General features: G+C 40.9%; 1 long non-coding RNA gene across 2 annotated transcripts in view; it reads left to right on the forward strand.

The window, feature by feature from the left end:
- Positions 1 to 15,089, forward strand: part of LOC111184073 (uncharacterized) — a 198,699-nt gene extending 183,610 nt beyond the window's left edge. For both annotated transcript variants that reach the window (XR_016393796.1, XR_016393797.1), the window contains exon 6: positions 822 to 15,089. This is a non-coding gene — a long non-coding RNA (uncharacterized LOC111184073). The remainder of the gene's footprint in view (positions 1 to 821) is intronic.
- The last annotated feature ends 7,961 nt before the right edge of the window (positions 15,090 to 23,050 follow it).

Here is a 23,050-nt window from a genome sequence, read left to right on the forward strand (position 1 = left end):
TACAGCAGCTGTTCATCACTCAGTCCTGGGAGACAGTGACCAATATAAAGTGCAGGTTGCTTGGAAGAGCAGTTCTTTGGACACAGAATGGTCTTGGGAATATATTGTCAGGTTTATATATAATTATCATTTAAACTGAAGTGCTCTTCTCAGGCAAACAGGGGGTAACCTTGTTATGGTACACCAATCTTGACTCTTTGGGGACTATATTCTAGTTATCTTCTTCTTTGGTTTGGGTTTAAGAGGTAAAGAGGCACTGACATATTATATTTGACTTGATTTGATGAGAGATGGTCTTATGAAGTCTCCATATTTTCTTAATGAAGCCCATATTCTTATACTTGAAGAAAAAAAGGCTGTACTGTTTGGTCCTTGCTTATTTCTCCAGTCTCATCTCTTCTTGCTCAATGCTAGCAATTTGCACTCCAGCCCTCTGAACAATTTGCGGTTCCCTGAACAATTTTTTCTCCTGCTTTGAACAGATTGTTCCTTTTGCCTCCAGCATTTAAACCTTAAAATTCATCTCTTCTGTCTCCTCCAGCAAGTCTTCTCTAACTCCACAAGATTAGATCATGAGTCCCTACTATGTGTTCTCCCAAGGTGGCCGTTATGGTATCTGTGATCTGGACCATAATTTCTTGTTTATTTGTCTGTCTCTCTTACTAGGCTGTAAGCAACTTGAGGGCAGGTTATTGGGTAAATTGAATTTCAGTTTTAACTGTGCTGTGGTCTGTATAATCTTGATCATGACTGCTTCTCTAAAACTTGTTTTCTTTATCCATAAAATTATTAGACTAATACCTGCTCTTTTAACCTTGCAGAATATTATGAGGATGAAAAACAGATACAAATGTGAAAGCAAATTGAAAGCAAAACCAACATAAATGTAAGTTTTAAAAAGTGCTGTGGAAATAGGGCATTTAAAATTTTTTGTCTTTTTGATATAAAAATTAAACATTGGGGGGCTTCCCTGGTAGCGCAGTGGTTGAGAGTCCGCCTGCCGATGCAGGGGACACGGGTTCGTGCCCCGGTCTGGGAAGATCCCACATGCCGCAGAGCGGCTGGGCCCGTAAGCCATGGCCGCTGAGCCTGCGCATCCGCAGCCTGTGCTCCGCAATGGGAGAGGCCACAGCAGTGAGAGGCCCGTGTACCGCAAAAAAAAAAAAAAAAAAATTAAACATTGGTGTTCGCCCTCAGAAGAAGATCTGAGAAAGAGTTTGGTAGAATGGGTTACTATTGAAATAGAAGAGATTATATAGTCCTTAGAGATTAGGAATAAAATCTTTATGCTTCTGGATCTTGGGCTTAGCTAGCTAGAAATCGGCACTGCTTCCATGGCAAACTGACTAATAAATGTAGCAGATACTAAGTTACTCTGTTAAAAAACTGTGAAGTCTGTTTTGGGGGAATCATGGTAATTAGGAACTTGGAAATGGTTTTGATGCAGTGAGTGCGTGTTGCGATGAGGTCTTATTTATGAAAACATACTGTTGAAGTTTGAGGGGGCCCCCCAAATAACGTCCCTCTTTCTGGTCTAAGTGCTGTATCCATTGAGAATTAAGACAAAAGGGTAAGGCAGATGAGGGAGAAAAACATCACCTTTGTTATTCATAAAACTAATAATGGAAATTACAGCTTATAAATATAGATGAATGAGCTTATTAACACTGAACCTAGAGTTAAATAGATGTCTTCACCCAGTCACAGATAGTACTGGACCCCTGTGAAACTATCAAAAATGTAGAGGGACAGAGCTATACACACATTCTTTTTGGGAGGACTGGCACCTAGTGGGATGAGAAGATATGCCCAGATACTTTTTCCCAACTCACTAATCAGATTAAGCAGTTTTGCCTCTTTTAGTGGCAAAGAGACTGGGATGAGGGCAGGAATATTATTCTGGTCAAACTTTCTCCTCATTTGAGCATAACAAAAACCAAACAAACCAAAAGACAACAACAGGAGTGGGAAAGAAGCAGTACCTACTTAACAAGAATCTATCCATTTGTTCCACCTGGGGAGTGCCATGTCTAAAGGATTATTTGTTCACAGGCTTTAGCTGAGTGATTGACTTAGCAGGGAGCTACATTGTGATACCATCACCTATCTCAGAACTCAAGACTGTGAAAGAAACACCTGATATAATAGGAATGAAGAAGCCTCTTGCTGCCACCACTATAAAAGAAAACTAAGCTTTTCTGTAATAGAAAACTAAGCTCCCAATTTTTAAAGCCATCTGATGATTTGTAATACTAAACATTGACTTTGTGCCACAAATTTTGCATACCTCACAACAACACAGGGACAGGGACAGTTGCTATTATTCCCACTTATTTTGAATATAGGAGCCAAGGCTCAGAGAGGTGAAGTAACTTGCTCAAAATCATAAAGACAGCAAGTGAGATTCAAAGTCAAGATTGTCTAAAGCTCATTGTTTCCTCTTTATTGTGAAAATGAAACAAAATATACAGAAAACGGAGAACTCAGGTTTTTCTTACAGCTGTTCTCTGATTTGGATGGGCACGGCTAGTGCGATTTCATATTAAAGCCAGGTCCACGTTAAAGCTTTATTTGTGGGTTCTGTTTTGCTTCTCTGGAAGTGTGTTGATTTCTCCATCAGTCTATGTGAGATGAATAACAGTCTGGACGTTTGGATGAAAGTGATAGTGGGTTAGAATGGAACAATATTGGCAGCCACGGGAATTGTTTTACAGCTGTAATTATGCCACTCTTGGCTGCTAAAATAATAATAAATGAAATGCATCTTTTAGAAAGGACTGGAAAGAACTCCACCTTAATCACAGAGATCACTTAGAAAATTTGTCTCTGTATTTTGAACTTTCAGCAAGATAAATTTGAGCAACTGTGAAGATGTATCCGGTATACATTTGTGTATTAAAGTATAAACTGTTCTTTTGTAGTCCACTCTAGGGTCCCCATATATCCTGACCTAAATGGCGTCTCCTCTCCCATGATGCTGGGTATACTCAGCTATAAAAGCAAAAGCTAGTGTTCTCCTCCTGTGCGTTCCTCCTTTACTTTTACACTACTACCAGGTTTACAACACTTATGACACTTGCGGTCACCAAATGTGTGGAGCTTTTTCCCCACAGCAGGCAGTTCTCCGTGACACCAGCTGGGTGTCCTGCAGTTTAACTCAATTCTGACACTGTTTACCTGGAAATGTTAAGGGCTCAGTCCCACAAGACTCCTCTCACCTACTTCAGGTGCCAATCTCAGGTAGTATACTTTTATGGAGGCTTCATCATGAAGGCATGATTGATCATAATTAACACCATTTTCAGCTTTTCTCTCCTTTCAAGAAAATGGGGAGTGGGGTTGAAAATGCCAAGCTTCTAATCATGGCTTGTTCTTTCCAGTAACTAGCCCTCCTCCAGGAGCCACCCAGGAGCCCACCCAAAGTTGCCTCATTAGAACAAAATATACTCCTATCACTCAAGAAATTACAAGGGTTTCAGGAGCCCTGTGTCAAGAACCAGGAACAAGGACAAATATTAGAACAAAAGATGTTCCCAGTGCTCTTATCACCCAGGAAATTACAAGAGTTTCAGGAACTCTGTGCCAGGAATTAGGGGCAGAGACCAATATATATTGCTGTATTATTTCACACCAGCTTAAAGGAAAACTCTCTTTTGTCGTTACTTAAATATTTTATGCTTCAAAATGATTTTTAACAAAGAGGTGTAAAGGTGGCACCCTGGTGAAATAGAACAATTTGAGGATTTGGAGTAAAATCTGGGTTTGAATCATGGGCTTTCTATTTACTGGCTAAGTAATTTTGAAAGGCTCAGTTTCCTAATTTGTGACATGGGAATCCTAACAGGTACTGTTGGCTCTGTCTCTGGAGTATTAATAAGTCAGATGCAAGCACCTGGTACTAATATTTATTGAGCTGCCATCTCTGTGAGTACTTTGAAGGATATCACTTAATATTCACAATAAGACAGCTTCAGATTGGCCGCATACACTAAAATTTAAACTGTAGTGCATATTCAGGATTTCTCTTCCCCATCTCTTTCTACCCCAAAAAATGTGAGGAAGAGATCCAATATGGGTCAAGGGTGAAATGGTTTTCAAGAAGAGCCAGAATTCATAATAATCAACTCCACATCTGTCATGATTGTTGCCATCGCCCAGTGCTGTTGTCACTCACCTCCTTAAAGGAGATGAGCAGGGAAGGAATGCCAGGGAAGTAAATACTAATTATTCTTAGCTAGAAGTTTGGCTTCAAATCCCTACATAATCTCCCAAGCTGCTGAATGTGATACAGGACGCCAAGACTCCATTTGCCTTTGCGAGGCAAGGTTCAAAATCAAAGTAGCCTTAAGTATTTGAATCTCCCGTGGGAAAAGAGACTACCCAAGAAGGAAGCCAACAGAGGAAGCCACAGCCTGAGAAAGGAGATGACATAGGAGAGAAAGACTTAATTCCTAATGAAATGATCCAACCATAGCTGAAGACATAATTTCTCTGGAGTTTTCAGTTAATGAGCTAATAAGTACCTTTTATTGCTGAAGTCGGTTTGAGCTGGTCTCTGCCCCTTGTAATCAAGAGATTCCTGCCTAATATATGCATGAACAGAGACAGAGGACATAGATTTCAGGAGATGGATGTGACAGAAATGGCAGAGAGAAGGTTAAGATGATTTCATACCTGAGTTGAAATGGAGCTTTGGAGAGGAAAAGTAGAATATGGCTTTGGGGTTGATATTCTGAGTGACAGAATAATCATAATGAAGATTGTTTCCCACTGTGCTGGATTTCTGCCTTTGTCTCCCCAGATACACTCTTTTTCCCTTTCCACCTTGCTCTTTGCCCTAGGATCCTGACCTGTGTGAGTTATGTAAACAAAAGCATCTGTATCTCCTGGCTGCTGGTAGGTTGTAGCCAATGAGGAGAAACCAGAATACATCTCTCTAGTTCCTTTGCTGGCTGTGTCTGTGAAAGACCTTGGCTCTTCTCAGTATAGCCTGATCTTCACGATTCTGTCATGCTGGGTTCTTTATGTAATTCCTCCCACCTTACATCTTTTCAGGCTTATTGTAATCACAGTCATGATGCTGCTAGCCTCAGGTTCCTGCACCATCTCTTGTGGTTCCTCTGCTCTCACCCACACCTTTGTAGTTAGTCCCTTGGTAAATCAACACACCTGGAATTATTTTAATTTGAGTGTTTCGTCTGTTTCCACTTGGAATACCAAACAGATACACCTTGATAATTAATTCATAAAAGGACATGTTTATGTTGTAACAGTTTCCTCATCTATATCGAGTGCTTTAACATTTTCCAGTTTTCATTAGTCTCACAATAACCTCTGAAAGTAAGCAGGTCAGGTGATGTTATTCCAATTTTGTAAAGGAAACCAAGTCTTGGATAAGAAATAGATGTCCTGGGTCACACAACCAACAGGCTACTCTTGAACCAATGTCTTTTGACTCCAAAAGCTGTGTATTTATTCTGTCACACCTTGATTTATCAGGAATAAACTAATTTGATTAAAGTGATTGCATTTTACTCTTTCTCTTTTATCTCTAAACCAATAACTAGGTGTTATAGGAATAAGTGTAAACAGATATAGTTCTCCATTAGATAGATGCAACAGACATGTGGTAACATCCAAACAGAGAAAAACTGTAAGTGGGCAAATAATCTATATTCCGCATATGAAGAGCCACCTTTACATAGGCTGCAAAACTGGGGGGCAAAAATGATTATAGATATGTTTGTACATCTTAAAACAATCAACAGTTCAATATGGTTTATGTAGTTGAGATAGGCTAAAACCTCACTAGTATAACAGCTGAGTCATTTGTCTTAGCAAGAATCTTGTTATTGGCAATCAATAATGCAGCCAAGATGACTGATGGCCTTGTTTTCTTGCGGTGCCTCAGCTAGTCTAAATTATTTGTTTGACATATTGCCTCTTGGCGGATGTAAGGAAACCACTGATAATATGTTTGCATTGCTTGGGTGTACATCTGAGAAGGAAAAGTGGGTGTTTTCTTCCTGTCCCTGATCTTGGGGCATATTATATAGGTAGTGATATGTTTTGTAGAATTGTCATGTCATCCACTACATGTATTGGGAAGAATGAGACAAAGAAGTTTTAAAAGTGCCATTCTGGTTGTCCTAAAATGGAATAAACTTCATTACTGTCAAGAGCACAATTCATTGGCAGATACCTGACTTCTTTCCAGCCACAGTGAATATATATGGGCCCATTGCTCTATATACCACACTCTATTGTGATTTATACGGTAAGATGTCTTTCTTTCCCAATAGACAGGGAGGTCTTTGAGGACAAGAACTGCATCTTATTTGTCTTGGTAATCCCAGTGCCTGGCGCGGAGTCCCACATACAGTAGTTACTTAATAAATGTTTGCTGATGAATGAAATTCAAGAATGAGTTAATCAGGCAAAGAATTTGTAGCCTTTGCCTTAGGTTTAGAAGTTATTAACCTCATTCAATAAAGTACTGCTTTGGAGAGAGGCATAAACTAGAAGTCAGATCTCTTTTTTTTTTCTTTTTGAATCTCAGTGACAATAGGCAAGTTATTTAACCACCTCAAGCTTCAGTCTTCTTTAGGCAAAGTAAGACAATACTTTCTTCATAGTGTTATTATGGAAATTCAAATGTAAAATTAACTTGAAGAACTTTGTAAACTCTAAATGACCATATAAATAAGAAATTTACATGAGGGTAGTGTTTTAACTGGCTTTACCAAAACAATAGCAGCAAAAACCCAGCTCTGACTTGTAGCATTTGCCGATTTGTATGGTATAAATACCCCCACCGTGACAGATTTCAAACTTACAAAGGTTTGAAAACTAGCTAACAAAATTCCTGAATATTTAACAACTGGCTCTTATGAGCTGGCTTCTAGACACCACTGGGTGAGAAGAAGGGATTTGGCTTAGATGAGTAAGAAATGTGATGCCCTTAGTATCTGTTGACATATGGAGGAGAGTTCTGTATTTTGAGAGGGAAAAGCAGCAGGGTATTTCTGGCAAGGATAGACTGAGGCTTCAGTTCTGTACTGAGTTGATTAATATGACACCATTGTAGTGATTATCTTAGTCACAGAGAGATACCCAGATATTCTTTCACCCTTAACAGAATTTTTGGGCGCCAAAATTGAATGACTCATTTAACAAATATTTATTTATCTTGGGTGGGCAGAGGGTCCCTGCTGGAAAAGTACTAAACGTGATGAATCATTAGGTGATTTGGGGTTCAAGGAACGGGTTCACATTGGCCTTTTTTTAGGGAAAGGAGGTTTAATGGAAGTGTAACAGGGAAGAGTCGTCTGACTACATGTTGAATTTGTTTCTTTTACTTTAACCTTTGCTTCCCGGTTGCTTTTGTTCACTAAAAGGATACTGTCTATACACAATGGCCTGCCTCAGGGAACCCTGCCCCCTGCCTGAATGTTAAACCGAAGTGCCTTTGTTCAGGGAAGCATCCTGACCCTGTCCACCTGTGGATGGCTGCAAGAAAGAAGAAATTACCACATCCCCTCCCCGAGGCGGTCATTCCAGGGCATATTTGCAAAACTTACGGCCTTTTTACTTTGGCCTTTTTACTTTACTTCCTCATCATCTCCCCCTCTCTGTGCTATAAAAGAAACAGGCATCCAAAGCCCGAGAAGATGGTTATTTGGAGACACTAGTCTGCCATCTTTTTGGTCTGCCGGCTTTCCAAATAAAGTCATATTCACTGCCTCAACACCTCGTCTCCGATTTGTTGTCCTGTCGTGCGGCGAGCAGAGCAAGCTTGGACTCGATAACAGAAGGACACCCTGGACCTGACCAGAAGATATCAGAATTCGGGATAGCTCTATAGGTATCTCTTCTCTTGGTCTTCATGATCTCTCATGGCATCTTGGTTTCTCTCTATTAGTCTGCTTCATCTTTTCCACACTTTTAGTAATGCAACAGACATGCAGTTGTGTTTTAGATCACATTTTTGTCTGATGGGCTTAACGTACCCTAACCCATATTCATAGGGACATATCAAAAGTTTAGTGTGACTAAGTTAACGTGCAAATCAGGAAGTGATTTTCAACTTTTAGTGTACATTAGAGTCACCTGGAGAGTTAGTGAAAATCAGATTCTGGGAATGCAGCTAGAGTCACTATAATTCAATCTCCTGGGGTGGAGCCCCGGAAAATAAGCAACGTAGATGATCTGACGCAGGTGGTTGGAAAGAGACGTGCAAAAAACATGCCAATTTTTAAGTACCTTACATTTCATGGTTGGACTTTATCTTCCAGGTCAGTGGTTCTCAACTAAGGCTGCACACTGGAATCACTTGGGAGCTTTAAAAAATGTACTGGTGCTTGACATTCAAAAAATTCGAATTTACTTGATCTGGTATGTGGTGTAGCATCAGGATTTTTTTTTTTTTTTTTTTTTGCAGTATGCGGGCCTCTCACTGTTGTGGCCTCTCCCGTTGCAGAGCACAGGCTTCGGACGCGCAGGCTCAGCAGTCATGGCTCACGGGCCCCCAGCCGCTCTGTGGCATGTGGGATCTTCCCGGACCAGGGCACGAACCCGTGTCCCCTATATCAGCAGGCGGACTCTCAACCACTGCGCCACCAGGGAAGCCCGCATCAGGACTTTTTAAAAGCTCCTCAAGTGACTCTAAATGTGCAGCTAAGATTGAAAACCATTGTGCTATGGGGAGCTTCTGAAGGGCTTTAAGCAGGTAAGCTGTTTGAGAGGGAGGTGTTTGAATTACTCTAACAGCCGAAGAGAGAAGGTAACTGAGAGCTATAATACTGGTAGTCTCAAACAGGAATGAAAGGACAGGATATTTTGACCAGAAAGTGGGATAATCAAATTTAAGATTTCAAAGGTAGAGGACAAGTTCCAGGTGAATACAAGAACTGCAGTGTGGCCAGGGGCTTGAGTGGTTGAATTAGAACATAAGTAAAGGTCACTGGAGTTAAGAAGGTCAATGAACAGAGAACCTGGGCTAGAAGGTAGTGAGTGACAAGGAGGGATAGAAGGGATATTGTCGTGTTTAAGAACCTCAGAGAAAGATGGTTTTTACAGAAAGATGTGAGAGTAATAAAGGTCTGGAGGTAGGATATCATGAAACGAAGTATTCTGACCCTACATGGCGATTCTGGGAAGAAAAGGAGGTGACTGTGTGCATGAGAGAGAAAGGAAAAAAGAATAGGAAAGGAAAAATTTGGAAAGGGGTTACTGGGGGCATGGTTATCTAAGAGATAACAGGTATTAGTTAAGTCAGGGGTTGGAGAGAATATTCCGGGATCAGATACACCATTCAACAATTGAAAGAGTTGTAGAGGGTGCATTACGAATGTCAGAATGAAGATTCAGTTTGGCACTGGGGTAGAATAGAGCTGGTAGTCTTTGGAGCTGCCCACAAGTATTACAGTTCTCTCTTCTTCAGGGTGCATGGCATAATTGCACTTTCCATCTTTCTGGAATTGAGGGTGTTCCTTTGGCTTGCAAGGACCAACATGACAGGTGAACAGAAGTGATGTGTGTTACTTCTAGATAGAAGCTTTAAGAGCTTGTTCAGGATGTACCATATCCACTTCGATCTGCCTTGGCAGACATTGACATTTTAAATACTGAAGCCGTATCAACCTGGGGTCCTGGACCAGGGCCCTCCTGCTGATCCATGATAGACACAAAGCAGGAACAGGATTGAGCCTTTGTGTTATTTAAACCACTGAAATTTTGAATTTGTTGGTTACCTCAGCATAACCTAGTTTGTTCTGACTGATATAGAAATTAGTGCCCCAAAATGGTGCTGCTGTTAAAAAAATTAAATATATGGCATTTGCTTAGGGGCTTAATGGTAAAAAACAAGGAGCTGCTTCAAAGACTGGAAAAGTGATAATCCATGCTATTCTGTGCTAAAGCATTTGCTCAAATTGGCACTTGAGGTGACTTGGGAGGCAGACTAAGTACCTATGAGTGCAGGTCCATGGTAAAAGTTCAGAGAACAAAGCATTAGTATCATGTGTTAGTTGTAGATGGCTGTATTTGAGGAAAAAAGGGCAGATTTGCAAGCAGGAATGAAAGGAAATAAAAAATATACACAAAAAAGTACTTCACAGTTAGAAAAGTAAAATACTTCACAATTCCAAACAGAAAATGATATAATTGAGAAAACTTTGGAACAGAAAAGAACAATTAAAACAGGATTCGAGCAAGCATCAATTTAAAAGTATGGCTATCACTCCCATTGTAGATTGGTTTACCTCAAAGTAGAGGTCCAACTAAGAATGTGTTGCCCAATTATGTGGCATAACATGGTACAGAGCTCTCTAGCAATTGCCCTAGTTTTCTGGCACTTTCAGTGCAAAAACTGTGAAGGTCCAAGGCAAACTGGAAAGAGTCTGTGATGGACATTTTGCCTAAATGAGAAATGAGCCTTGTGGTTTTAAGCTGCTGAACATTTTGGCATAGCTTGTTAGTACAACATAAACTAGCCTATTTTGACTGCTGCAGGAAGAGAGGGATCACAGTATGGGGAATAGATGTGGGGAGCTGACCAGAGTACTCTATTTTTACTCCTAATGAAGTATGAGGAAGTGAGGGAAGTGAGGCCAATGGGATTAGCTAGGCTCAGAGTTCTAATGGTACTCTGGGTCAGAGTGCTGCCAGTTGAGGCTGGTGGCACGTGTAGGCAGAAGGCATATTTACTTTGACAATTTTTCATTTGTTTTTCAAGCGAACCCCCTAAGGACCCTTAAAATAATTTAACCCACCCCTTAAATTCACACGCAAACTTTTGGATGCACATCTATTGCATGGTATGTGGTATTCTTATCCTGTGAATTTTTTTGGGGGGGGGTCTCAGCACTTGTGGTCAGCTAAAGGTTTCTTGACCAGTTTGAACTGATTAGGGAAAGCCTTAGTTGTTGAATTTCTATCCTCCCTTTGGAGGATAACCTTAGGCTCAGAATTATAGTGATTGAATGAGATCTGGGACTTTATTTTTATTTACTTTTCTTGTTCAAATGAAATGAATATGCATTGTACTGGGAAGGCAGACAGGCTCTTACCAGTGCAGCTGAGAACAATTAGTTCTTATTTGCCTAACACCGTTTCTTAATGTGCAATTGTAAAACTTTTCACAGGATGTTTTAAATGTAATCAATTTTTCATTGCTGTTCCTAATAATTCAAAGAGCCTGACATTTGCAATCAAGCCAACTGTGGTCGATATCCATTTTCCCTTAGTTAAATAGGAATTTAACTCAGTGACACAAGTGGAGGCTTCTGGAACGAATTCTGTGTATTTATTCTTTTGGCTCCCCGAGATGCATGAGTTTGCAGGACAGACTGTCAAGTATCACAGGGCCAGTGGGGCTTACTGTCACCAGCCTGCTTAGAACTCACAACCCGGCCCTACTACTTCCCAGAAGTGTACACTTTGGTGACTAGCTTCTCTACACCTCTGTTTCCTCACTTATAAAATGAGAAATAATTTCTTTAGTAGAATTGAATTAAGAGTAATTGAAATAATACATTGTTAATCAGGATATATTACTCGCTGTTAGCTGCCAGTGACAAAGATCCAACCCAAACCAACAAAAACTGAAAGGGAATTTGGGGCCTTGACAGGATTCAGCATATGTTACAGCCAAATGTGGCACCTTGGCATGTTGAATATTTTAAACTGAAGGAATTTGAGAAATGGCAGGTGTAGGAAGGACTTTCTGAAATCCCCCTGAAGCAAGTCAAAAGACCCTCATGTGGGAGGTGCCCTCCCTACACCTGGAGGAAAGGAGCATCCTTGTCTCCAAAGATGGAGGGACACTGAGAGGAATTTGAGCGAACAGGCTTTGCTAAGTTCCCGCCGGGTTACTGCTCTTAGCTCATACTTTTCTGTCCTATCACATTTTCTCATGACTTTGCACTCTTCATCAAAACTACTGTAAAAAACACTCAGGTTGAGTTGTTTCTTTGGGTCTTCATTTCCTTATGAAGGCCCGTGTCAGGTAAAACTTACATTAAATAAATTTGTGTGCTTTTCCCCTTGTTAATGTCTTCTGTTATAGGGGTCCAGCTGAGATGGGCATAGGAAAGATACTTTCCTTCAGACTCATGTAGGAAGCGTATGTACAGTTTTGCTCATTTCAGGGATAGCGGGATCCAGGCACTCAAATAATGCAGGCGTCTTCTTTCTGCTGTTTGTATCAATGTGTGGTCTCATCCTTTCCTTTTCAGATCCAGGTTCTAAGTCAGGGGCGCACCAAACAAGTTTCGAACCATGGGGAAGAAAAGAGTTTGGGGAGAATAAACAGAGAAAAATGGCAGGTTAATGACTTTTTAAATAGTTTTCATGAGTTTACCTTCACACTACTTCCTTGAACATGTCTTCATCATATTCTAAGCCAGGGATCCGTAAGCTACAGCCAGCCAGTGGGGCCATATCTGGCGGCTGCCTGTTTTTGTAAAAGGAATGTCATTGGAATACAACCACACTTGCTCATTTATGTACTGTCTCTGGCTGCTGTTATGCTACGATGACATTGTTGATTAGCTGTGATAGCGATCACATGGCCTGCAAAGCCTAAAATGTTTACTATCTGGCCATTTCCAGAAAAAGTTTGCTGGCCCTTTACAGAAAAATGTTTAAACTAGTGATCTTCGAAGTGGCTTGTTTACCAGATAGTATGCAAGACAGCCCATTGAGAAAACAGAAAAATATATTTCAGCTTGTACTTATTCTCATTTTCTTTTTTTTTTAAATTTCAGCTTTGTTAAGGTATAATTGACAAAAAATTGGAAGATATTTAAATTGTACATTGCAGTGATTTGATATATATTTATATTCATTGTCAAAGGATCTAGTTAACATTCATCACCTCACATATTTATCTTTTTTTGTGTATGTGTGAGAACACTTAAGTTCTACTCTTAGCAAATTTCAGTTATACAACACAGTGTTATCATTTATAGTCAACCTGTTACACATTAGATCCTCAGACCTTATTCCTCTTATAGCTGAAAATTTGCACCCTTTAACCAATCTCTCTCATCTCTCCCACCCCTTCAGTCACTGGCAATCACTTTCCACCCTCTGTTTCTAGGAGTTTTTTTTAGATTCCACGTATGTTACCATGCAGTATTTGGATTTGTCTGTCTGGCTTATTTCATTTAACATAATGCCCCAGGTCCATCCATGTTTTTGCAAATGGCAGGATTTCCTTCTTTTCCATGGTTGAGTAATATTCCATTGTATTTGTATACCACACCTTCTTTATCTCTTTTTCTCATTTTCTTTCTAAAATATTTGAAGAGTAAACTTTTCTAATATTTACTATATATCTTGACAGTATTTAGTGAATGTATATAACTAAAATATATATTTTATATAATATATATTTGTATAATGTGACATTAATATTATATTAAATATATAGATATGTATTATATTCATATTAAACTGTAAATATATCTATAACATGATATTTATATTAAATATATAAGTTACGTTTATAAGTATTTAACAATATATATTATATAAACATATTAACATGTAATATTTATGTACTTAATCTAATATATAAACATATACGTATATATACTGTATTAGACAGAAAGAAAAGAACTCAAAATTCTGTACCGTTTGGAACATCACTTTAGGACCGTACACCTGTGTTTAACTCTACTCTCCTTCCCATCCCAGCTGGCTTTATGTATTTGTTCCTGTGTCTCTCACTCTGCTTGATGAGGTGGTATGCTAAATCTGTTCATTTAGAGATAGATGTAAAATAATAAAAACGTAGCAGAAGGAAGAGGAAAGGAGGCAGGCTGTGTCTGATTATTGAAGCCAGGCACATTGTGGAAGCATCAAAAGAATAAGCAGTAAGATCTGTCTTATTTCTGAATTTTAAAAGAGAATGGCATTTCTACTCATTTATCTTTGCCTGGGATTTGAACAAATACAGGTTTTCAGGCAGCAATTATTGATTTTTCAATATTTGTAGAAAATGACACATGTTCTGCCACATGTGATATTTAGGAAGTGAGGTGAGTTCTGTAAATCCAGAGGATTGGTGATCATGCTACCAGGACAATTTGTAAAATATGTTAAAGCTGATTAATAAGAAATGGAAATGTCAATGAGTTTGTTTAAAGTGAAAGAATAAAGGGGTGTTGGAACTCAGCGGGAATACCTCAGGCTTGATTCTACAAGGACTGGCTGGGCTCAGAGTGTGGCAGCCTGGATCAACCTTTCATCCTCCTGGGAAGATTTGGTTGTGGGGCAAAGAAACCTTTACCGGGGAGCAGTAGGTGTATTCGAGGAGGGGGTCATGTTTCCTGATGTTCTTTCTGTCAATCTGGCCCTCTTTTTTGTAGGTTTTGCTGCTTGGATCTGTTGTATTTCTCCTCCACTTAAAACATACATATGTGCATGAGAGAAAAACTGTTGTTATGTGGGGAAGGTTGCTTACGAAATATGGACCCATTTGCATAAGGGGTTGGAAGAAAGGATGGAGGTCCTAAATCTTCATTCTAAGATAAGAGGTTCCTGGAACCTCTTGAAGTGGGTGGACCAGATTGACTCTAACCAATGTCAGGGCAGGCATTGGCCCCAAGGTTTCTGCTATAAAATTTCCACTGGAGAGAAGAGATGGGGCCAGCAAGTTGGCTCCTGCACTGAATCTGTTGAAAGGGGAGGAAGGAAGAATGAGTCTGCGTCTTCAGCAGAATGATGGTCCAAGTTCTTCCCTATCCCTGCCCACCTTCCTATAGCAAGTTTGTGCCCTGGGGAAATGCAGAGAGAAACCTGTTCCAGAGTTGTGGTACTGGAAACCTGGGTCCGTTTTGGTGTGGGTCAGACTTGACTGAGTATTACAAGTGAGGGAACATTCTTCTCTCATAATTTGAGGAACATGTACTTTCTTGGCAAGGAGTTGTATGAGGGAATAGAGCAGGAGATCTGACCTCACCGTCCTTGCTTCAGATGAGACAGGCAGCCCAGAGCCACTAGCCAATGACTCTTTCCCAAGCAACCAATTTCCTATAGTTGTTGTGGGATGTACCAACCACAAGGGGGCACCACTGGGCAGTGAATCCTGTTCTGAGGCAAAAGAAATTAACTAGCCTTTTTGAGATGGGGGGGGTTCTGGAAGGAGCAGGGGAAAGAAGTGCTGCGTAGGGAAAGACTAGATTTCTTGCTTATATGGGTAGGTTGGGGGCATGAGTTGAAGCCATTGTTCCCACCCCATTTGTGAAGTGGGAGACGGTAACCACACTTGCAGTGTGCCATGCAGTGCTGTGCTAGCTTTTGAGGTCACAGAGGTGAATTAGACATGTGATGTCTGTGATGATCGGCTTACTCAAGTGTGCAATGAGACAGATAAGAAGAACCCGTGATCTTGGGGCATAGTCAAGAAAGGCTTCTTGGAGTAGAATGTGGGAACTGATTCTTAGCAGGAAGTGAAGGGACTAAGGTTGTGTCTGTGCAGAAAGCTCACTTGTGAGAAAGAGTAGAGGTATCATAAAGCAGTGTAACCCAGTGAAAGCAATTTGGTATGACTGGGGAGAGGGCTCTGTGGGAGAGTAGCACCCAACTGGAGTTCTTACAAGGTAGAAAAAAACTTCAGGTCATCAGATGAAAGGCCTTGAATGCCAAGCTAAGAAGTTTGGATGTTAGACAAAATGCAGTGAGGAACCATTAAAAGATTTTGTAAAAGGGTAATATCATTGCATTTTTGTTTCATCAGGTTCATTTTATTATGAGTTAAGATATATTGAAGATCTAGAGGCAAAGTAATCCTGTGGGTGAGAATTGTAGTAATCAGGATTTGTTATCAAACCTTATGCACACCATCTGTAGCAGTCCTCATGTGACCTGGAATTTGGACAAATAATATGCCTGCCTTTGCAGATAAGGTCCTGTGTACCAATCTCAGACCAGATAATTGAGATAACTCAGATGTGAAATCCAATGTCTTTAACTTTTTGACCTATTCCGCCCTAATTGATACCCTTTCTTCTCAGCCACTCATATGTCTACTTTTGTTCCTCCACAGTATTAACTTGGGTATTGATCACTCACTGTATGTGCTTGTTGGGTCCCAGAGTTTAGGATAAGTCCCAAATTATGAATGTGCAGTAAACAATGTTGTCGTCTCTTCAGTGGTGTAATATGGTTTCTCCCTTTATGCCTCATGAGACTGTAATTGCAAGTCTTACTTCTAACCCAGTAGTGTGCTCGTTTCTTTCTGGTCATTTTATGAAAAGCTATTTTCTGAGGTCAGTCTAGAAGAATCACGGTACACATTAATGCATGCTAAAGGCTCTGAGAAGCCCTGAAGGAAAGACTCTGGCATTGCTTTTTAAATCGGGATTTCTCAAACTTACTGGATCAAGGAATCTCTTACATAAGTAATCTATTAAATTCTGCAGAACCAGTGTTTCAGATAATGCATGTAAGACAGAAAGTCTCAAACAATGGGGCTTTCTGTCTTACATGACTATATTTATAATTTAAATATTAAGTGTTAGATACCCAAGTGTCCATCAGGCCTTTCTTGCATTGAACCTCTTGGTTATTCAGTAATCCTTCCAGGCTCTTGGGTAACATTGAACTCTCTGGCACCTAGGAAACAGATAAATAATATTCTGAATCACTGAAGCCAGCTCCAGTCTTACAGAAATGCAAGTGATAATACTAAGCATTCATGGGAAAAGCCAAAGAGTTGATGACAAAAATGAGTGCTGATTTGTTGATGGAGACGGGAAAGAGGCACAGACTCTGAGCTTTGGATTTTGTTTTCTGGCCTGAACACTCTGGACGAGGTACATTCCTTGGCTGTATGTATGTGGATAGGGCACCTGTTTTGTGGAAGCAGGGCTGTGGCACGCTGCTGAGCTGAAAGTGTTAAAAATGCAACCTTCAGATGTTGTTGATTTCAAAGGCAGAATAATTCAGGGTTTAAAAGCACAAACTCTGGACCCAGCGTGCCCAGGTCTCCCACTTATTACCTATGTGACCCTGGACACACTGATTAACTTTTGTGTGTCTCAGTTTACTTCTCCATAAAATGGTGCAAATTATAGCGCCTACATCATAGGGTTGTTGAGAGGACTGAATGAGTTAATCCAAATGAACTTCTGGATATAGAGCCTGGTACATAATAAGCGTTCTGTACATGTTTGCCACCATTTTATGCTTGGTAACAGTGTGAGGTGGGAGTGATACAAAAATGAATGACGTCACCCTGGTCCTAAAGCTCACAGACTAATACGAGCAAATTATAATGATTTAGGGTGAGAAATAGATGTATAAAAGCATCCAGGAGAGAGGTAGTATAATGTTTGTTAAGAGAACAATTTCCAGGGTCAAAGAGATGTGGGTTCAAATTCTGACTCTGCTACTGGCAGGAGCTTAGACGGTGATAAACTTTCTGGGCCTTAGTTAATCATGTGGAAGATAGACTAATACTACCATTAAAGTTACAGATGTTGGTTGTTATTATTAGTGAGCTAGCACAGGGGAGAGGAGAGAGAGATCTTTGTGGAGGAGATACCTTCTTGATTTGGCCCACCTGCCTACTGTGGGGAATTCTTTCCACCAGGGTCTGCATCTTTACCTGCCTCTCTCCTCACACAGTGAAGAAAATGAGGTTGATGGTGTGAAGTGGGTGCCAGAAAGGGCCTCCCCAAGTTGGTTCTAACACTCTAGACAGATGAACACAAGATGCTTTCCTATCCTGCCACACCATTTCCTCTAGGTTCTGCATCCTCAGTCACTCAGGACTGAATTCAGTCCAGGAATCCACATATGGATGACCTAATAGCTTCCTCTCCATCTCTCCGATCCCTGTAACCCTCCCCTTGTCGCAAACGTGACCGAGGCTATCCTTAGCACCGATGTAAGCTTGGGTTGATAATTTTTCATGAGACACCGGGGAGTCGTCCCCTGGCCTTCTTGAGTTTCACTGTGGCAGGTCCTCAACATCTGGACTCCATGGCTGGGAGATTTGAAGTCTTGTCAGGTGGATGCCGTCTAACTGAGCAGTTGCAAGGGCACATCTGGAAGGGCAGTGCCATCCTGTGGCTTCAAAGGGGCCAGGAGGTAGTAAGCAATTTTTTAGCCCTTCTGATGTGGAGCCAGTACAGACAGATATCCTGCAGCGTGGCCCCGACCTTTTCTCACTGTGTGAGGGGCACTCGACCTTGCTTTCAGTGCTACAGATTGGCCTCTTCCTCGGTGGAGGATGCTTCTGAAATGAAACACTATCCCAGGCTGCTGACTAGAACAGAAGTGTCACCTAAGGGGAAGAGAAGACCCGTGTGGCCAGAGCTCTCTCCTGGAGTTTCTCACCTCTCACTACTCCCTCCCACCCTGCACCTGGGAGCCTGGGAGTCTTCACACAGATGAAGGAGGGGGTAAAGGCAGAAACCCTAAATGCAGGACTACAGGCAGGAAGAAGAGTGAAAGCATTGGTTTGTTTAATGACTTTTTTCATGTTCTCTTTGTGGGTTTGTTTGTTTTGTTTTTGTCACTGGCTCCCTTTGGAGGGATAAAGCTTTCATCTAGCCAGGAAAACCTTAGCTTCAGGGATATGATTATATGATTAGCTCTGTCTGAGAGAAGTCCCAATTGCTACCTCTGCTACTGCACACCTGAGCCATCTACTCTTCGGGTTCACCCCATCCTGTGGAGGTATAGGAACCCAGATGAATTCCTGATAGAAGCGAGAACTGGTGCAGATAGATATTCAGGGTAGGAATTTGGCAGCATCTAACCAAGTATATATACGTGTGCCTTATGATCCAGCAAGTCATCTTCTGAATATACATTCAAACAAATTCTTGTATGGACCTGTAAGGGGACACGTATGGGGATATTTATTGTAGTATTGTTTGTAAAGATTTGGAAGTAATTCTGGGTGATTTGGATATCTATCCCTGGAGAAATAAGTAGGTACAGTGTAGTAGGCTCCACTAAGGAGCACTAAACAGCATTTAGAAGTGAGATGTACCCATAGCAACATGTGTAAATCTTAAAAATGCAATATTAGATTTTTTAACAAGAACGAACTGAGATTTATAGCATAACACTATAAAAATGCATTCAGAGAAAACAATAATACATGTTTTATAAGAACCCATACAAATAAAAGGGTAAACATCAAGTATATTATAATATTTGGGATAAATGAGAATAAATAATGCAGGAAAAAAATCTTATGCAAACCAATGATGATGGTGCCGCAAGAAATGAAGAATGTATTAATGCACTGAAAATTAGGTGAACAAAATCTGATCAAAATCAATTACTACTTGGTCATGTCAAGTTAAATAAGTAAAAGGGAAGTTGTTCCTGTCTTTCACTAATTTATACCCAAACCTGATTGTTTGGAGCATTAACTCACAGTTGAACTCTTGCAAGGCAAACCGCTCTTTTCTAGAAAACCCCTGGGACAACTAGAAGATTTGGCTCATAACATTTCTCAGTTCTTTTGTAGATCATTCCAGACATTCTAGTCTTTTGTGCCAGCAAGTTCCCAGCCATTGTCACCTCTTCCTTCTCTTTATGCTTTTTCAAAACAAATAGTTCCTCTCCCTGCACCATTGCTGATCCCACCAGCTCAGGTTAGGCTCCATCTCAGGAATGTTCAGGATCCCTTATGATATTACTCACACCTCTATCAGTCCTGTCTTTGGCTTCCAATCTTCATATTACAGGACAGCATTTCTTCCTTCATCTAATAGTTGTTTTTTTTTTTAACTGAATATGTATTTTGTGCAAGCTCTTGGGTTAGGTGTTAGGGAAGAAATATGGTTGAGTCTGTATTAGTTTCCTATTGCTATGGCAGGAAGTTTCCATAAATTTGATGGGTTAAAACAACAGAAATTTATTATTTTATAGTTTTGGAGGTCAGAAGTCCAAAACCAGTTTCACTGGGCTAACATCAAGGCATCAGCATGCCTGTGATCCTTCTGGAGGCTCTGGGGTAGAATCTGTAACCTTGTCTTTTTCAGCCTCTAGAGGCCACCTGCGTTCTTTGTCTTACGTCCTCTTCTTTCATCTTCAAAGCCAGAAGCTTAGCATCTCCTTTCCTCTCTGACCTCTGCTTCCATCATTACATCTTCTCCCTCTGACTCTGATCCTCCTGCTGCTCTCTTAAATCTACTGTTATGATTACATTGGGCTCATCCAGATATTCCAGGATCATCTCCCAATATGAAGATCCTTAATCACATCTGCAAAGTCCCTTTTACTACATAAGGTCACATGTTTATAGGTTCTGGGAATTAGGACATGGACATCTTTCAGAGGGTAGTTATTCAGCCTACAACAGAGTCCTTGCTCTTAAGCCATTCATAGCCTAGTGGGGTACACCAACCAAACAGGTTGATAGCAGTTAGAGTAGAGAGGGGTGAATGTCATAACCAGGAAAGCACAGGATAAAAGAAGAAAAACTTAGTCTGGTCTAGGGTTCAGACTGACTCCCCAGGGTTATGTTCAAGAGAGGTATAAGCTAGTAGGGTGTGGCTATGTGAAGAGAAGAGGGGGTGAGCACCACGTGCAAAGACCTAGAGGGGAGAGAGAATCGGCAGAGTCAAAGCTGACCTACTTGCTGCTCTCTCTACACATCCTCTTTGTTCCACCTCACTGCCTTTGCTGATCTTCTTTCTTTTGTTTGTAGTGCCTTTCTCACCACTCTACCTATCCTTCAGTATTCCTTCAGAAAGTCTACATCTATATTCCACAAGTAGCACGATCACTCCGATGAATTCCCGTAGCTTTTTATCTGTACCCTTCTTATACTCGTTTTAACGTTGGCATATAGGTTACAGGCTCTGAAACACTTGATAAAAGTGTTTTTATGTATCTTTTCTTTTCTCTTCTGAACTTGAGACTGGAATCAGTAGGAGACTGTAAATTCCGCCTCCCCACACTTCCTTCCCTTTCCAAGCTGTTTATGTTTACTATAGCGTCAAGAGCATTATAGACTACAAGCAAGTACTGAATGATTAAACAAACAAATAATACATCTAAATTCAATTATGTATCAGTGTCTCTGGCTCCAGCCACACTGGGCATACCTGAGAAACATGGTTTCTCACACTGACGAGGTTTTTTTTTTTTTTTTTTGCGGTACGGGGGCCTCTCACCGCTGTGGCCTCTCCCGCTGCGGAGCACAGGCTCCGGACACGCAAGCTCAGCGGCCATGGCTCACGGGCCCAGCCGCTCCGCGGCATGTGGGATCCTCCCGGACCGGGGCACGAACCCGTGTCCCCTGCATCGGCAGGCGGACTCTCAACCACTGCGCCACCAGGGAAGCCCCCTGACGAGGTTTTTAATTTGATTTTTAAAGATACAGTGAGGACAAATTGAACCAAACTATCCATCTATTTACTTAAAAGTGACCATTGTAATAAGTATACAGACAGAGTCAAAACAATATTTTGGGTTTATTGATAATGATTAATTGTTGACTCAATATTAACCTGAGGAAGTGGTGGTGATATGAGTATATTCACTGTTTTGGTAGAGACATATAGAGGGGATATGAAGAATCGGATTGAGATAACTTTTTAAACTACATTTTTTCTTTGTTTGCAGTGGGTATAATCAACAAGTTCTCAGCGCTTTCATGTGTGTCTGGTTGTTGCAGCCTTTGGGACTAGACTCTCCACTGGGACCTTTATATCACCTGCGTGTCCTCTGAGAGAGTCCCCAGCCTACCCTATCTCCACCTTTGAGATCCTCCAGGTTTTATCTCCTGATCTGGGGAGCCAGATGAACCCCCATGCTCAACTACCTGCTTAAGTTCACTGTCACCTTAGGTGGCTCTTGTTCATTTCTCATTCACTCTGACAGCTTTGGGATTTGAGATTTTGCCAGAGGTTGCAAAGTTAGCAGGCAGATTATCTGGGCTATAAATCCTTTTCTGCGTGAGACTGTCAGAATGAATCCCATCATGACTGTCTTCCCTTTTTATCTTAGGCATTATCACATGATCATGGCTTTCAGATAATCTGTCACCTGAACAGTTGGAATTGAGACTAAGAACTTGAGGAGACAAGCTTTGGAGAATTGAAAAAAATTGGGGTTGGGGTACATCTGATTTACAGAGTGTGCATTTTCAATCCCATTTCACAGATATCCAGTTGCCTAGTTGACTTCTCTTGGACATCTCAAAGGTCCACCAAACTTAAAAGGCCCTCAGTCAAACCATGTCCTCCCCTCAAAGCCTGGTCCTAAAGCTCTGCTCTTCATTTAGTGAATAGCACCACCATCTATCCAGTTGCACAGTCCAGAAATCTGGGGTGAATCCTTATCCCCTTCCTCTCCCTACTTCCCTCATCCAATACAGCACCACCTCATGTTGAGTTTACCTCCTAAATGTGTCTTGAATTCATCATCTTTTCTTCATCTTGCCTTCTACCACACCAGCTACCTGTCACCTCTGAGCCTTCCTGCTTGTGAAAGAAGTGATTACGTCCCTCTCCTCAGCTATTGAAGTAGTTTCCTAAAGTTCCATCCTTTATTCAGCCCCTTCTCTAATCCATTCATTGATATTTAGGCAGACTGGTCTTTAAACTCTGTAAATATGATCATGCCAGTATCCTTTGAAACAATGTTCTGTGACTTTCCACTGCTTTTAGGACTAAACAAAATGCTGACATGGCTTACGCTGTCATGTGTGGTTTGGTCACTTCCTACATCACACCATTCAACATCCTCACTCTACCCACCACCACCACTACCCCGCTCTAACCATGTACTTTGTAGCTCTTTCTGTTTACCATTATCTTCCTCCTAGCTCTCCACCGAATTATATCACACTTTCTATATTCGCTGTAAGTGATACCCTTTCCTCTCCTCTTGACTAATTTCATTATCCTTACACTTCTATCACTCAGGGAAATCTCTGATGTTTTTGAGTGGGTCAGACCTTCCTATATGAACTGGCAGAGTACACCGAATTTCTTCCTAGCCCTTGTCACAGGTGAAGTTTTACATTCCCTTGTTTAAATATTTAATTCATGCCAATTTTCCCTATTAA

Source organism: Delphinapterus leucas, chromosome 7 (genome assembly GCF_059928025.1).
Source record: "Delphinapterus leucas isolate spDelLeu-1000000601 "Yukka" chromosome 7, BTC_Dleu_Yukka2, whole genome shotgun sequence".
NCBI classification, from domain to species: domain Eukaryota; kingdom Metazoa; phylum Chordata; class Mammalia; order Artiodactyla; family Monodontidae; genus Delphinapterus; species Delphinapterus leucas.